This window comes from Lepeophtheirus salmonis, chromosome 4 (genome assembly GCF_016086655.4).
Source record: "Lepeophtheirus salmonis chromosome 4, UVic_Lsal_1.4, whole genome shotgun sequence".
NCBI lineage: Eukaryota > Metazoa > Arthropoda > Copepoda > Siphonostomatoida > Caligidae > Lepeophtheirus > Lepeophtheirus salmonis.
Window position 1 is genome coordinate 42,583,506 of NC_052134.2, and position 16,922 is coordinate 42,600,427.

Consider the following 16,922-nt stretch of genomic DNA (forward strand, 5'->3'; position numbering starts at 1 on the left):
TACGAACTCAGGCCTAGAGTACATTATTGTCAATTGCTATTTTTGTTTGTTTATTATTATAATGTTTGATTGAGTGCGACACAAAATTGCTATCATTATTAATTAGGAGGTGTTGAAAAATATGGAGGTAACTCCCCATCTGGAAGATCAAGGAATTATTTGAATCTGTGGATATTTAACGGATTTTTAAGGATCAACATTGGGATTGTACATAAGAACACCAAGAAGTAACATATTTCATTCTTCCTCGAAATGACTAATGGAAACATATTCAGAGTCGTAACTCGAAAAATGGATTAAACATATTAAAGTTTACTCCTTGCCTTTTGCTCTGACCGGCATAAGACATTTCTTAAAGGAGGGGCATGGCATAACACTCGCAATTATCTCTTAGTTGTAACCGCGACATTACTCCACTTTTTGGGACACACGTGATTCAAAAATTAATATTAATAAAGCTTCTGAATTCTTTGTTGGCTCCAAATTGTGGTACAACTATTTTTTTAAATTGACATTTAAATATAGGCCTGAGTTTGTATACTCGCTATTTAGGTGACCTCTCGTTTTCTCTAGTACTCCTTGGCTCCTAAGTCAAGTTCTTTGTCTCTTTGTGATACCATTTTTAGATTGATTTTATTGGAGGGGGAAGGGGTGTCAATACAGACAGATGGTCAGCTGTTGGGAGGAATGATAAATTCCTCTCATGAACTTTTCTTATTCCTCTCTTTTACAAGTGGGGAGATGTCAACTACGCACTCGGTACTCCCCCTAAGACACCCCTTGGTCTAAACTCGGACATGTCTTGTAACTAAGTTGACTCAGAGCCTGTGAAATCGGACTTCACTAAGACTCGATTACAGCTCTACTATAAACTAGTACCTTCTTTAAGACGAGGAGAAAGAATCAAAGATACTATGAGGGATTTTGACCAATACATTTAAAAATGGGATTAAAGACACAGACCAGCCTCGAGAACCACATCACTAACCCTTACTCATCTATACCCAAATATCACAACATCATACCCAAATAATAAACATAACAATAACAATAAAAAAACAATAAATAAAATAAAAACCAGGTAAAAATACCAATACTACTAACGAATTCTTCCCCAATTTTTCATCTATATACATATTGAAAGTCAAATTTGTATGTAGAACTACTTATATACATATTAAATATATACATAACAATCTTTCTTATTTTCTCTCTGGAATGTTTCATCAAAAATGATAAACATCTTAGAGCCCAACAATTACTCCCTGACAGGATTTTATTTTCTTAAAGAAAGAGGTGTAGGAATCAAGAGGAAAAAATGAAAAAGAATATTACTATTATCCGCAAAATACAAATAAGAATTTTTCAATTACGGTCATTTGGGCTGCTTTATACAAATGTATGTACATAATCTTTGAATATTTCAAATAGCAGTGGAGATAGGCACGTATGATTACTACATATTTCCTCATAGAGCCACAAAGGATTAAAGTCGTCAAAATAGGCTTAAAAAGGCACTTGATCCGACGTTTGATCGTGATGATGTTGAGTGAGATGGATCCACCTATGTATGGTGCTACAAGAAGTAATAACATTTTTACAAATTCCTATTTGTATTTATTTGAATAACATTCATTTTGGTTGTTTTTGAAGCTGTCAGTTAAAGGGAGAGATATATACAGAGGAAATCCGTAGACGACGAAACCAGATGGAAGGTTTTTACTTTTTTCATTTAATTTTTTTAGCAAATCAAGATAATATGAATGTATAATTTATTATCGTTAATAGTATAATATGATATATGTATATAATATCAAGTTAGTTTATCCGTCGTTTTCTTTTGCATAGAAGAGTACTTCCGGTGGAACACACTAGATTGTGGATGTGGGGATTAAACACGCCAAAGGACCTTTAAATATATTTATACATATATAACGAGTAGTCAATTAAAATCTGAATACTTTAAATTTTAAACTTCAAGAAGATATAATTTATTAATTAACAATAGAATTTCAGAAAAATTAATTCTATAAATAAATGTGTGTTTCAGCTCTCTTAATCATTAATGTAGCCGCCCTTAGTGGCAATAATGGGTTCCAGGCGGCAGGCAGAATTCCTGGCACCTGCTACGGATGTAGTCATCTGTCATGGCCTCCTGTGCTGACTGACCGTTGCTTTGAGGACCTCAATGTCTGGATGAGAGACACTATAGGCCTTACCTAGACATGCTCCCAAAAGGTATTGTCGAGAAGGTTGGCATCAGGGCTGTAGGGGGCCAAACGTGTCAAAAATAATTCAAAAGACTCATTCAAAAAGTTTCGCAGCGAATGAGATGGGTTTCTTTCATTGCTGGTGAAAAATGTGGCCTCTTCAGTCTCACTAGGCTCTTTCCATCCACTTTTTTGATAGCTCTCTGGATAGTCTGGTGTGAAACCTTTATGATTTTCTGCATGAGCCCTCATGGACTTGAGGGGATTTCCCTGGGTTGTTTTCTTTAACTCATCTGGTTCCTGTTCAGCCTTTTTGACAGGGTCCTTCTTCCTCTTCAACGTTTCTAACTTTCTGACGGCGTAGACGGCGTTACTAGAGACGCCCAACGGCATGGAGTGAGCGAATGGAGATTCATTGATCACTTTCAAGTGTACTTTTCTCAATTTTTACTTAAGCTAAAGAGCTCCGTTTTTTTTGTCTTCTAACTAATTTTTTATGCTTTAATATAACGAAATATCAATTAATTATCAGAGCTTTAATACTCAAGTTTAAACTTGGACTCAAGTCACTTTTGTATGGACTCGTCTCGGACTAAGAGCTGTGTGGACTCAAGGTGAACTTGATTCAACTCAACAACCAAACTTACATCCTAGGAGGGGTATTCCAAATATAGGGGCAGGATTATGATGTGAATAATTCTTTGGGGGTTGACTAGCTTGAAATAACATTTTATAATTTTATTTTCTTGAAATGTTTTAGTGATTATTTTTTATTAAAGCTCAAATTTTTTTATTATTATTCATTTCTGCTCAACAGGAAAGTCTTTATTTATAAATACTGGGTGTATCAAAATATAAATAAATACATAGAAGGAAAATTATGTTTGTATAAAAACATCATTGAACATTGCAGTTTCGAACATTAATTTCCTTCTAAAGAACTACAAATTAAAAACTATCAAACTATCAAAAATTAATCAATACAACACATACACTATAAGAATATAAATACCTACTTGTGGATGGATAAAGAAACCTTTTGTTACAGATATATGTAAGACATGAAAATATGCTATTACAAATAAAAATGATATAAAACAAAAAACCATCATTTTAAGGCAAGAATTATACACAGACTTAATTTTTTTGTAATGTTTTTATACTGTCTTATAATAGAACTTGAAGCATTGAAATATCTGGCAGAGATGGACGAATAAAATTTCACTAAATTAGCATCAAAATCCCAATTTTTTCCCGTGCATCAGTGGAAGTCTGTTGGGAAACATTGAAAGTATTGCTGCTGGTGTGATCATTATCCCACAAATATAATATGGCTTGATGAGTTTATTTTTCTATTAATTTAAGTCTCACATATTATTGATAAATTTATTTAACATTTATGCTATTATCAGTCCTTTGTAGTCAGGGGTATGGGGACACTATTTAAAAATAAAGAAAATGTTAAGCACTATAATCTACGATAAACTATTTTACAGTGTTAGTGAATTATAATTTAAATTATGTTCCTATCTACATATATTCCATTTGGTAGAACAAGCCTTGTTTGGGAGGGCGTATGGTAGGTACATTACATTGACTCAAATACAGGTCTGACTATTATACCGTGGTTAGTCTCTTAGAATATTGTTGGGTAATTTCATTTGTTTTAGTAACTCCAAAAAGGACAAACAATTTGGAGTAGAATCACATTCAACTTCCTTTAACAACTATGACAATTATGGTAAAATTGTAGTCAGTTTATATATTTTAAAGAGGCTAGCTCTGAGTCAGTTTTTGGTTTTGGTATTTCCACGGCTTTGTAGCTTTTCCAAAAAGGCCAAGAACACATCTACACTTAGGTAATGATCGTTTACCATCTTCTTACTATATATTAAATAAATATTCCCGATTAATAGCATGGGAAATATTATACTGAAGTTATTTGTCAATTTTTGATTACGAACAAACTTCTTTGTAACGAGTGTAGTTCGTAATACAATAATATACTCTATTTAATATAGGGATCGTCAGACTATACGGCACGACATATATCCGGCTGGCAAGCCCTTTTGATGGTCCCAGTCCTCTTCCTACATAAACCGGCTCTTAGGATATTATGCATTGTTGATATTATTTTGTATTGAAAGAGTGAGTGGTCTTCTGATTTATTTCATCTCATAAAGTATACTCAATTTTTGTCATAGATTAAAATGAAATTCTTAATTTCGAATTAATATCTTCGAATCTCTGTTTCAAACGTGTCCTTAATGTAAGAAAACTGGTGCCACGTTCGTAAACATCTCAAATAAAGTCATATATAGTCATCAATATACAATTGTTAGAAAATAAATGTATAGAGAAAAATTGAATAACTTCACTTTTAAAAATAACAAACAATGATTAATTATAGAAGATATTGAAAAAATAGGGATCCGAAATAATGTATTCTAAATAAACGATGAACCATACAAAAGTTATCAACAAGCCTGGAAATGGATCCTAATAATCATTGGTAGTACTCGAATCCATTCATTTAACTTGAAAGCAAACCCGTACTCTTTTCTATTTGTACATAGATACATGTAGACGGTCCATTTTAAATCCCCTGCTTGACTCCCCCTCTTTATATATACATACAATAAATACAAACATATGTCTGCCCCACCCAAGTATTCACAAAGAGAGTCAATTACTCTAATACATTTATTCATTCCTGCATAATTAACAAACAACGCTGAATCATTCATTGATTCCCTGCAAATAGCCAAAAGGCCAAATAACCATGTACAACTAACTTTATTCATTCTGAGTGCTTTAAACCGAAAGCAAAGTATGTATCTATTATAAATCACTGTATAATGTACTATGTATCCGTGATTAATTCATGAACATAGCTCATAAATCAGTGCTTTTGTTATTTGCAAGACTTAAAACAATATTTGGAATGTTATCAGATCAATTTAATCAGCTTTTTAAGAGGGGAGAAGGCTATAAATCAATACATTTCTATATACATCTCAATACTATAGTATACATATATATATAAAGGGGTTTCATGTGACGTCATCATTATGAAAGTCTAGGAGGCAAATTGTTCTTATAATTAATTACCTAATTATTAGGCATATTGGTATTTGAAAAATATTTTAGGAAACATCATACAATACCTTTTGAAATGTAAAACGTGTAGGAGCAAGAACTTAATTTGATTATTTATGCCTCTTATTAATTATGGAAGATGGCCAACTAACAGAAAGATGACGTCACACGGGAAATAAATTATATACAAAGTGGAGATACAAAACTTGCAGTAGCATTACTAAATTATATATAAAAAAAGGATTTTAATGGAATTAAGAAAGGACAACTCTAAACCTATTTGTGATATGTTAAATAACGTACAATATTTAGTTATATTTTTATTCAATAACTCCTCCTTCATAAGCAATGACAGTTCGATTCGCTGGCGAACAGATTAGCAGTTTTTGATGATGAAGGCCGGTTCCATGGTGTACCAAGCTTTCATTATAGTTGCTCGGAATGAATCCAAATTTGGATGAGATGTGCAGCAGACATTCTTCTCTAAGACGACCTAAACTGCAAAGTCTAAGGGATTGAGGAAGAAGGCCAAATGGAGGCAGGCCAGAAGTCCGCCATTTTGTTGCTGCAGAAGTTTTGGTTCTTACTGGATGTATGGAGCCGTAATGGATTTCTTGATGTTGTAAACAGTCTTGAGGGAGATGCCAACGGTCTCTGCTGTCTTTTCGGTCCTGACACTGGCATGGAGGAGATCATACATGCGTTCCCTTGTTTGTTTTTGCACCGACATTGTTACACTTAGAAACATGACATAAAAACAATTTGATTATTGTAGCTTAAGATTACATTTAATTTATCTCTTTTTATATATAAAAGCACAAAATTTAAAAAGTTTTTTTATTTTTTGATACATAAAATATTAGACGTTTGTGTTACAATTGATTACTCAATGGTCACATATCTGGGTGTATATTTAAAATTGCTAAATACAATAGCTTAGAATCCCGTTAAAATTATGCAGGTTTGGTAGAGAAAAGTTTAAATAATGCTTTTTTTATATTTGAGTTGGAGGGGGACATAAACATTATTTGGTGCAGGAACGGGCCCTTAATGCCCCTCGTATTCACAGTACTGGCAATACTAACGTTACAGATTGCATATTAAACCAAAAGTGACGTCATGTTAAAGGTATAATTTTTAATAAAGCTATTATTATACAAAAGTGACAAGTTCCTAAATAAATAAAAAAACTTCATTAAATTACGTTCAAAATAGTGAGAAGTGTTTTCTGCATATTAAATCAACTAATTTGGTAAGTCCCACTTCCCCAATAAGGACGCTTTATTACTTAGTTACCTTGATTGTATCTTGCAACCTTTCCTTATCCGAAAAGAAACAGAATGAAGGCCCAAAATCAATTGTTAGTCAAATAATTATTCACAGTTTAAAAGGAGCTAATTCTAATTCAAACAATCAACGTTCAGAACACTGATTAGGAGAAAAGAAGCAGATATATCGACAGTTGACAACAAACTACGCTGCATATTCTGTATTAAGTTATGAAAAGAAAATCATTCTAAAATTAATTTGTTAAAATAATTTATCCAAATTTCCAATTTATTCAGCTATACATTGTAGTATATTATGTAGCCGGCTGTACCTATATAAATATGTTAGTATAATGTACAATGTGGTACAATCATTTCACAATGATTAGGAAGGAATAAGGAGCAGAAGCAAAAAGTGGGAGAGAGAGAGAAAAAAAAGTGGGTGGAGATTTAAAAACTCTCATTTCCCAACTTTCTATTTTATTTATTTATTTTCATCAAGTAACTTACATAGATAGATAGAAAATTGAAGTACTAGAACTAGGTACTCCGTCGTATCTATCTCTGTAACACACAAAAGACGCATAAAAACAACGTCTTATTAAAATAATAATAATAACAACAATAAAAAGATCTACATTCCGTTTTCCAAGATTACGACGAATCTAATTGCCTTCACGATTCTTTTTCTTCTTAATTTGCATACAACTTAATTCGTGGCACGAGTTTTATTTTATTTTTATATGTAGATATACCTATATTTTTGTTGTTTTTATAATGGGAGCTCTGCTACATCTTGATTTTCACGATTTTTTAAAAGTATTAATTATATAGAGCCATAAACTCACATATAAATATGTGTATACCTATATAGTTATAGTGGAAGTTGCGGATAAGTTGAATTTTGGGAGGGTAAATGATCCTCAATTTTTATTAAAAATATGTATAATATATAAAAATCAATATCATTTCTGAGTACTTTCAGTATAATCAATTAAAACATAGGTATATAAAAAATATGACCTGGCGCTTCGTTAAAAAAGAAACGAAAATTAACACTGACTTTTTAAAGAAGTTTTGGGTGAAGAGCAGCTTAGCTGTCATGACTAGGGATGGGCAACATGTAGATAAAAATAATAGTTTTAAGATTATTAATTGAGAGACGGCTGGTGCAATCGTTCGTCCTTAGGGTTATCTACAGGATTATATATATATATATATATTTGGGGGCTTGGTTTTTAGAAAAAACAAATTATTTTTTTTTGGAAAAAAATTTCAAATATTTTCGAAAAAAAACCAAAAAAACATGAATTCACAAAACATTTCAGAAATGAATTTTTTGGAAAAAAATTTAGAAAACAACTTTTATATATTGAATTAGCTATTCACATCAAATTAAATTTTTGGGAAAAAAAATTCTACTATTAAATTTTTTGCTCTGCTCCATGATTTGTACGAATGAACTAAAGGTCAAATAAATATAAAATAAATAAATAGTAACCCAATTTTCCCGTAAAATTTTTTCATCCTGACCAAAAAAATTTTTTTAGTAAAAAGCAAAAATTTCTTAATTTGGGGGCTTACCCTCTGTGGACGCCCCTTAGCTTTTTTTTTTCTTCATCTTTAATAAAATCAACAGAGTGGTCGTATATATCTCTCTGAATGATGAATCTTCGTCTACTTTTGGGTTAAATTTTATAACCTAGATAATCAACGGTATTGCTAGCTTTCATTATTTTTTTTTGGGGGGGGGACTTAGCCCCAAAAACTACCAAACACCCTAATACTTTTATCAATAAGTTTCTTTTAAAAATAGATCTGTTGGCGGGCAGGCTTGAACACCCCTAAAAAGGGGGTAACGACCCCCCTGTGCATAATTAGTTTTCGATCGGTCTAAAAAAAGCTGAAAAGACTGCCGTGCTATCAGTCCAATGTTAATAAAATTTGTGAGTGCTAGGATGTCGGGAGATGATGATTGATTAGTAAATAAGTCGAAGGACCGATCCAATACCATGACATAATTAAATAATAATATTTTTGATTAAATATAATTAATAAAAGTTTTCCCTCAACTGATTCTATTTTAAATTCCTTACTCTATAGCAGTAATACATTTTATCCTTCTAAAATAATATAAAAAACAGTTGATTTTAAAAATAGTCTCGTTCCTGCATTCTCATCCGACTCTATGAAATGTCCATCCCCAGTCAAGACTTTTCATTAGATGAGTCTCAATCAGCTATTAGAACGCGACGAATAAATTAAACGAAAATTCCACTCCGTAAGGACATAGAGCCTGGAATTACTCCAATGTTAATCCTTAATTCTACTCTTAGTTCAACAAGGAACTCCTCAACAAACTATCAGTGCTACTCGCTGCCATTCATGAACACCCACATTTATTAAATTGATGTTCCCACTTCAAAAATTAAACTATCATGATAACAGCTTTGGAAGAACCCTAAAACAGTGTTCAAATTGCTTTCGTTTAAAGTATATTTTTACAACTATAATAATACGTACAAATGTGTAAAATGTTGTCTGTCTGCTCTTGACAGATATACTCCAGGACGGATGAATGGATTCAGTGGACTTGTGCTATGTAAGTCCCTTAAGGCACTTTGCTAAACTTATGCTACTTTTCCCCCTCTAAAAGCAACAGGCATCTTAGGGGCGCCATTGAATGCAACTTATTTTTTACTTTGTCACATCTGTAACGAACTATTCTTAACAAAAGTGTTGGTTGGATAGCATTAAGCTCTTGTCTGACATTTGAGTGTCCTAACGGATTACGGAGTTGTTTTTTTTCTTGGCTTTTTGAGTAGATGTTCATGGCAATATATGTAGAACAAGATATCTAGAGTGTTTTATAAATTTATAAATATTATTCAGTTTCCTTTGACTTCCCTTGCCCCAACAACCAGAGCGAGGACATATCAGCATTTCTGTACAACACTCAATTTAATAGTATATCCCGAGGGTAATATTTTATAAAGTTGTAAAATAACTGAATTAACAAACTGGACAGAGATGCCTTAGTGGATAAAATTCGGCTATGTCATTAAAAAGTAAATTTAAATATATATCCGGTTTCTCGATTAATTGTATGAACTACTTCTTATTAACAATAAATGATACACAATACTGATATAACTGGCCAATATATGAGTACCAATTATATTTAAACCTCAAACCCAACTCTATTTAAACCTTTCTCGCATTTTTCTTTAAATATATATAAGAGTACTTAAATTTGAAAATTTGTGTATTTTATGTGTACATTTTAGGATTGTCAAAAAATGTGATAAAACTTTTCGAATAGAGAATTCAACTTATAATTTATGCACTGTAATTATGTAAACTCCATTAGATGTTATATATATATATATCTTGGAATTTTCAAATTATAATTATTAATAGATGAAACGCATTTCATGACACATTAGAAAGTTCAAGCGCCCATAGTCGAATCATTCGTAAATATGTAATAAATAAGACATATTAATAGATCGAAATGAAATAATATCATTAATGTTATTAGTTGGTAATTAAAATGTTATGATTAAATAACATGGTATGTGACGTTCTACAAATTATGCTTTGTACAAAGATCCCAACTTGTAAACTGACTTACGCCATTGCCTCATATCTTTGATGTAATTTCAATAAAACGTTTTCAATTACGTCATAAATTGCATGATAAAGGCAGGAGACGCCTTTTTGGGGACTGAATGTTGATATTTTTACAACATTAAATGAACGAATTTCCAATAAATCCTCAGGAAACTTCATCAAATGGTTTTAAAATAAAAATAAAGAATTAACAGTTGCATTGAATACTACTTGATACTGACGATAAACAGTGATATTTGCATAAAATCAAAGTAATATGTACAACAAATCCATAAAAATTGTAAGATTAGTACACTTTTTCTTTGATACATAAGCGACAAGAAAAGAAGAATATTTAGAGAAAAATATCCTAAACTTTTTTATAAATAATTTTATTATAACAGTTATTTTTATCTAAAACAAAGAAATGAGATAACGGTAATTGATTTGATACAGACGGTCAATATTGTGTGCTAATAACCTAACAGATCAATCCATTTTTTTAAAACTCTGAAGCACATTGTCAAAGTCTTCAAGGTAAACCGGGTTTGACTTGCAAACTAATGAAGTGTATGTATATTTTTAGTTGTAGGCTAACTTTAAACTAAAATGCTTATTGTCGTTAGTATAATACAATTTCCCCTAGCAATCCATATTATATAATTTTTATGTTTTGTATATATATTTACATTTATTAGAAAGATAAAAAATAAATAAAATATAAGATTGTATAACCATGTATGTAGTAACATATTTTTAATAGATTTTATGATTGGATATATAATAAAACTAAACAGTATATGTAGAGATACATTTGAGATCAACAGTAAGGCTCAAGTCCTTTTATTTTTTGGTCCCATTTTGACATGTAATTGTTCACCATTTTCCTATAAAAAAAAGTAATAAAAATGGCCAACATTGACAATGCTGACGTATCGTGAAAAAACACTATACTTTTCTTAAAATTGTACAATAACTTTTAATCAGATGGGACTTCCTCAAATATGACCAAAGGCGACAAAAAAATTATATATATGTGTGGGGATAACATAAAAGCAAGGTGGGAGACTTTTTCTAAATATTGCGACAGTGTGGTAAATGTTGTGTTTTGACGAGGTTGAAGAGACACAAACTATTAAATAAAGGAATTCAGGACGACCGAGAGAAATGAGGAGAGAAGAGACGTGGAGGAATAAGGCAACGATGTAATTTAATAGGAACATATTCAATATAAAATAGAGTATATATACTTATTGAATTACAAAATAATTACTACTCTGATAGACATATGTACACAAAATTCACGGCTATTTACAAGAAGAATGATGAGGGCAGTACTTTATCCATATATTAAATAATAACAAAAACTAAAAGATGACAAAGAAGGAAAGGAGTCACGAATACATAACAGTAATAAAGTCCTCAAGAGCCGCGATTTTTAAGGCTAACTTAACCGGATAAAAATCGGTGATTTGGTAACACTGATCATAAAAGATAGTGAGATGTCATGACGCGAAAATTATTTTTAAGAAGAGTGGCTAAAAGTATTCAACTGAAATGGATTATATTGATGATATCAAAATTTGATTTTAAGTTGAAATACCGGAGGATCAAATTGATTGCACTTGCATATAATATGTTCATGTAAAAATGGAAACAAATAGATGTAATGTTAATAACTTGTTGGACAGCTTTTCAGTGGTTTAATATCGTATTTGACTCATTAAAAAATTCCCTTCCGTTTTTCATTGAAGAGAAAATCTTATAATGCGTTTTCTCTGTTTCATTAAAAAAATCCCAGCTTGCTTTTATGTAAATTCCAGCGATATATATACACTTTTTTTCCAAAAATTAAATTTTTTGGAAAAAAAAAATCAAAAATTAATTTCGAAAATTTTAAAATTTCAAACGTAATTTTTTGTAACCAAAATTTCAAAAATCCCTTGCTATTCACAAAAAATTACAAAAATCTAAAGTTGTTCACAAAAAATTAAACTTCGAAAATTCAAATATTAAATTTTTTGAAAAAAAATTCCTAAATTCACAAAAAATTACATTTCTTGAAAGTAAATCTGAAAAAATATTTCAATTTTTTTTTGGTTGTGGGGGTAATTAAGACTCCAACTGTACATAGTGATGCACCCTTTAGCATTGATACAACACTCCCCATGTGGGATTATGTGCCCACTGCAATGCATTCGTACTCAAGTCTGTAATTCCTACAAAATGAAATGATTAGGAATTTAATTCTTTTTCAAGTGATGATGATGAGATACCTGAATTATGAATGCAAAATTTTAGTTTTTCTAAAATAAAGATATATAAAAGTTATATTCTATTTTTGATATCAGAGTATTTAGGAACCACTCAACATATAAGTAAACATACAAAAAGGGAAAAATTCAAAACTACTCATTAATAGTGATAGACGTATCACAAATATCCGGGTAAAAACGAGTAGGATTGCCAATAAATAAATTAAAATAAAAAATATTTTTCCGCAGTGTACTTATTTTGCATGTAATATGAGAACATGCTTTCTATTGGTGTTTGGAGTAGAAGGATTTTCCGGACACATCCTTTCATATATTAGTTTTAACATTGTGTACCCTTTTAAACATTTTATGCAATCTAGTTTATACTTTATATAGTCACCCCCTTTTTCCCGTGGGTCCGGTCACATCCCTGTGTCTTTGCTCTTATATTATTAAACCCGTTTATTTTAGTTAAACTATATAATATTCTCTTTTTAAATTTTACCACGTCCAGAGTCCCCTCCTCTTAAATTCATTTTTACCGTTAGGTTGGTGATGAGCCTGAATTAATATATTCATTATAATATCTTAGTTATTAACTACACAACAAGGATAAAGGTGGAAGGAAAGACCCCGATTGTGTGCTCCAGGTAGTGATGAAAATTTAGTGTATTTTGTACATTAAAAAAAAGAAAAAGAGAAACTGGAAATCAACATGGTAACCCTGACAATTTGAAGAACTTTTTGGAGGAGAGTTGCTTAGATGTCATGATATTTCATTAGATCAGCTAAAGTAAACTGTAACAAGGGAGGATGGGAATGAAATAAACAAGGATATTGGCAAGAATTTCCATATGTCGATTCCCAAGTTCACTTTGAGTCTAACAAGGACTAATAATAATAACTACTCCTCAAGAAGTTCTCTAGGTTACTCTCCGTAATTTATGAGCCTACACGACTGTTCAATCAGGTTTTGAATCAAATTAAATCTGTTTAGGAAAGGAAGTTCAGTTCTCTGGAATTAAATAATAATGAAAACTGCTAAGGAAATTGGGCGTCCGTATGGGCTGTAGATCCCCCAAAAAGAAATTAAAAAAAAGCCCCCCAAAAAAAAAAAAAAATCAATTTAAGGATTCGTTTTTTCCTTTATAAAAAAAGGTCATTCGTTGTGGTAAAAAAAAAAAAAATCCTGTGGACGCCTGGGGAAAAGAAAATTCATTCTTCAGATTACTAATTCAGCTAAAAATTATACACGATTTAGAGCATTGGCTCTAGGAATTTTCACATAAACAAATCGATTGTTAATGTAAAAGAGAGGGAAAAAAAGAAAAGATTTATTGCTTTCAATTGAAAGAATGGCGTAGCCTAAGTGTACCTACATAGGTGGGGGCCAGACGGATTTCCCTTCCTAGTGATACCTACTTAGATAGTACATAATATGTATATAGATAGAGAGTCAAGGCCGCCAATTAAGGAGATCATGCAGTGATGATGTAGGAGTGGATGGGGGCTACGCCATGATCTGATAAGTGGCTACAATGGATAATATTATTATTTATAAGTAAGTAATTTTTTCTTTACTTGGCGTATTTTTATTGGATATTTATTTCTATTTCAATATCAGAGGTTTTGCCGAATTTTATTGTGTATATTTGATAATACATTCGGCTTTTCTAAAGAGAAGTTGAATAATACTTCTTTAAGTGTGCCTGTTTGCCTGCGTGTTGTTTATTATGATATAAGAGATTTTTTGTTATTTTTATTATTATTATCATGGATGCAGCTTCCTTTTTCATGAATAAGACATCTCTCTCTCTCTCTCTCTCTTTTCCTTACTTTTTGTTATTATTTATTTGTCTGTTGCGTCCAATTGACGAAAGATCATCAACAAATATGGAAAATAATAAGTTATTATTGATTAAGTTCCTATGTACCAACTAACTAATAAATAAAACCTTGAGTTTCCCAACGCACCATTTCTCAACTTCTATATAGAGAGACTATATGGCAAACGACGCGCCGGGGAGCCTAGGGAGGTAATATAATTGGATCATCATCATTCAAAGAAGAAGACTAGATTTTCTTTCTGTCTTGTGGAGTCAATAACCATAGTGTTCCCCCAAGATTGTTTTATATTTAGGTTTAAAAAAAATAGAAATTCGTATAAATTATAATTGATCTCAATTCATAAAGGTATTTGAAAGTTCCGTTAATTATAATTGAGCTCATTAATTGGCAAATATTCGAAATTTTGTAGTCTACAGGGTGCAAAAGCTATCTATGCCGCCCCTTGGGGACGCTCTTTTGACAAACCTAGGCATTGATGCAGCTAATATTTTCCCTCGTTAGATAGCTACATCAAACTTGCACCAGTTGGACAAAAATGGAATCAATTGACGAATTCTTTCTCCCAAATATTTGGAAGAGGCACGAAGACCTCCATTGAATTCGTGACGGGATATATAATAATTAGTTGTACGTGCTAAATATCAAGGTGGAGCCCTGGATCAAAATGGTTGCCAATGGGAAGGCTTGAATATGACAGAAGGACTAGGCTCCCAGCCATATCTCGAAAAAAGTCTCAAATGGCTCCAATACAATTTGGAAGACGTAATCTTGCCAGAATTTTGGCCTTTAAACTCCTCAGATTTAAGGGTGCAATCGAACAAAAATCAAATGAACTCCCTGCAACACCCAAGACGAACTTATCAGTCGGATAAAGATGGAATTCCAGAATTTGCCAAGGGACCAAGTATCGAAGGCCTTCTTGCACTTTTAGCCTAGTATATAGACTGCAATTGAGGCTGAAAGGGATTTTATTGAAGAAAATAAATTAAAATCTATCAAGCTATCAGAGTCTGTTTATATATTTTTAATCCGATAACTGGTTTGAGAGAAAATTGCAATGTAAAAAAATCAAATTTTCGACGCGCAGTAGCTTGTGCACCCTGTATATATCAAAAACGGTGCATATTTTAACTATAATGATTTTTAGACCAATAAGCTGTAAGATCTGTCTCTTATATACAATATTTTATTTACGATAGAAAAAAGTTTTGCATTCAAGACCACTTTACTCCAAACCAAACCATTCCAAAAACAATACTTTAAAGTAATTCTGGATTGAAGCAAAAAATAGAGTTTTAGAGTTCTTCATCGAGTCAAGTTTTTGCTACAACCATATCCCAATTTTTGAGTTTGGTGCAGTTATAATTTTTGAGAATTTCCACTTACGTAAATTTGATTTTCCTTTTTAAAATATCAACTCTTTATTTAATAAGAAATTAATCTCTATAGTTATTTATTGCTCTCATTAGGAGTAATATTAGAAGTATGGCTAATCATTATTACTCGAAGTTTTTCTAGTTTAAACTATAAGAATGCAGCTGAAGTCGAATTTTCCAACAAATACTTTGATCGAGTTCGAGTAAATTTCAGACAGTCTTCAGCTGTAGTAAAGTAGAGTTTCTATTCAAGTTCGAGTAATACTAAAATCCAAAACTTAAGTAAAAGATCGAGACCAAGAAAAGACTGATCCTATGGGGGATTAAGATCATAGCATGAACAAAATTTTGAATGCTGGTAATATTAAAAAATCTTGGTGGTTTGAGAAACAAAATTATATTTAGATAGAAAAATTAACAAATATTATTATTGTTTTTTTTTGTTTTTTGGTTTTCTTTTTTATTTTGTCGTGGTCTAAACAAAAACACAAAGACTTTGACGAAAAAGGAAACACAAAAACATGCATTATTTGGTCTTGAGGCCAAGACTAATTTCGAGAACATATTACTATAAAAACCATAATTGTATTATAAAACACGTGACTTTAAAAAAATCGATAAAATCTAGAGATGTCGGATGTATTTTTATCACATCCCGTCACAATGTCCGGTCAAAATATTATTGATAATTTAATAGTGATCGGATCTCTTACTATAATACCTATTGCGTTTGTCTAAAGTAAAATCTAATCAACTGTGTATCAGGAATTTAATTCTTTTTTTAATTGATTAACTTTGGATAGTCTAGAAAAAATGAGGTTTATACTTTGTAGTATACATCGAAAAAATACATTTTCTTAAAGAAACTGGACGGTCTTTGATATGAAACTTTAAATAGGTCCTATTCTACGGAATGTTCCTACTATTGGTCCTGGAAAAACGCCCACATTTGATAGTACCCACTACAAGGCATAATTTTTACTTACATTCAGGCATAAAAACGCTTACCTCGCCCTAAAATTACAATAAAGTACTTTATTTTAGGAGTTGATTTATTTCAGTAAAGCTACAATTATCTTTCATGTACGAGAATAGTTTGCAAATATGTTTAATTTAGGCTTAATTAGAGTATTATTTTTTTATTTATAAATATTTGATGTCTATGATAAGATTATTAAACAAACTTTATTTTATAAGACGGTTTTTGCTGATTCTTGATAAGTTTGATTCAAATTACGTCTTAATCATATTTAT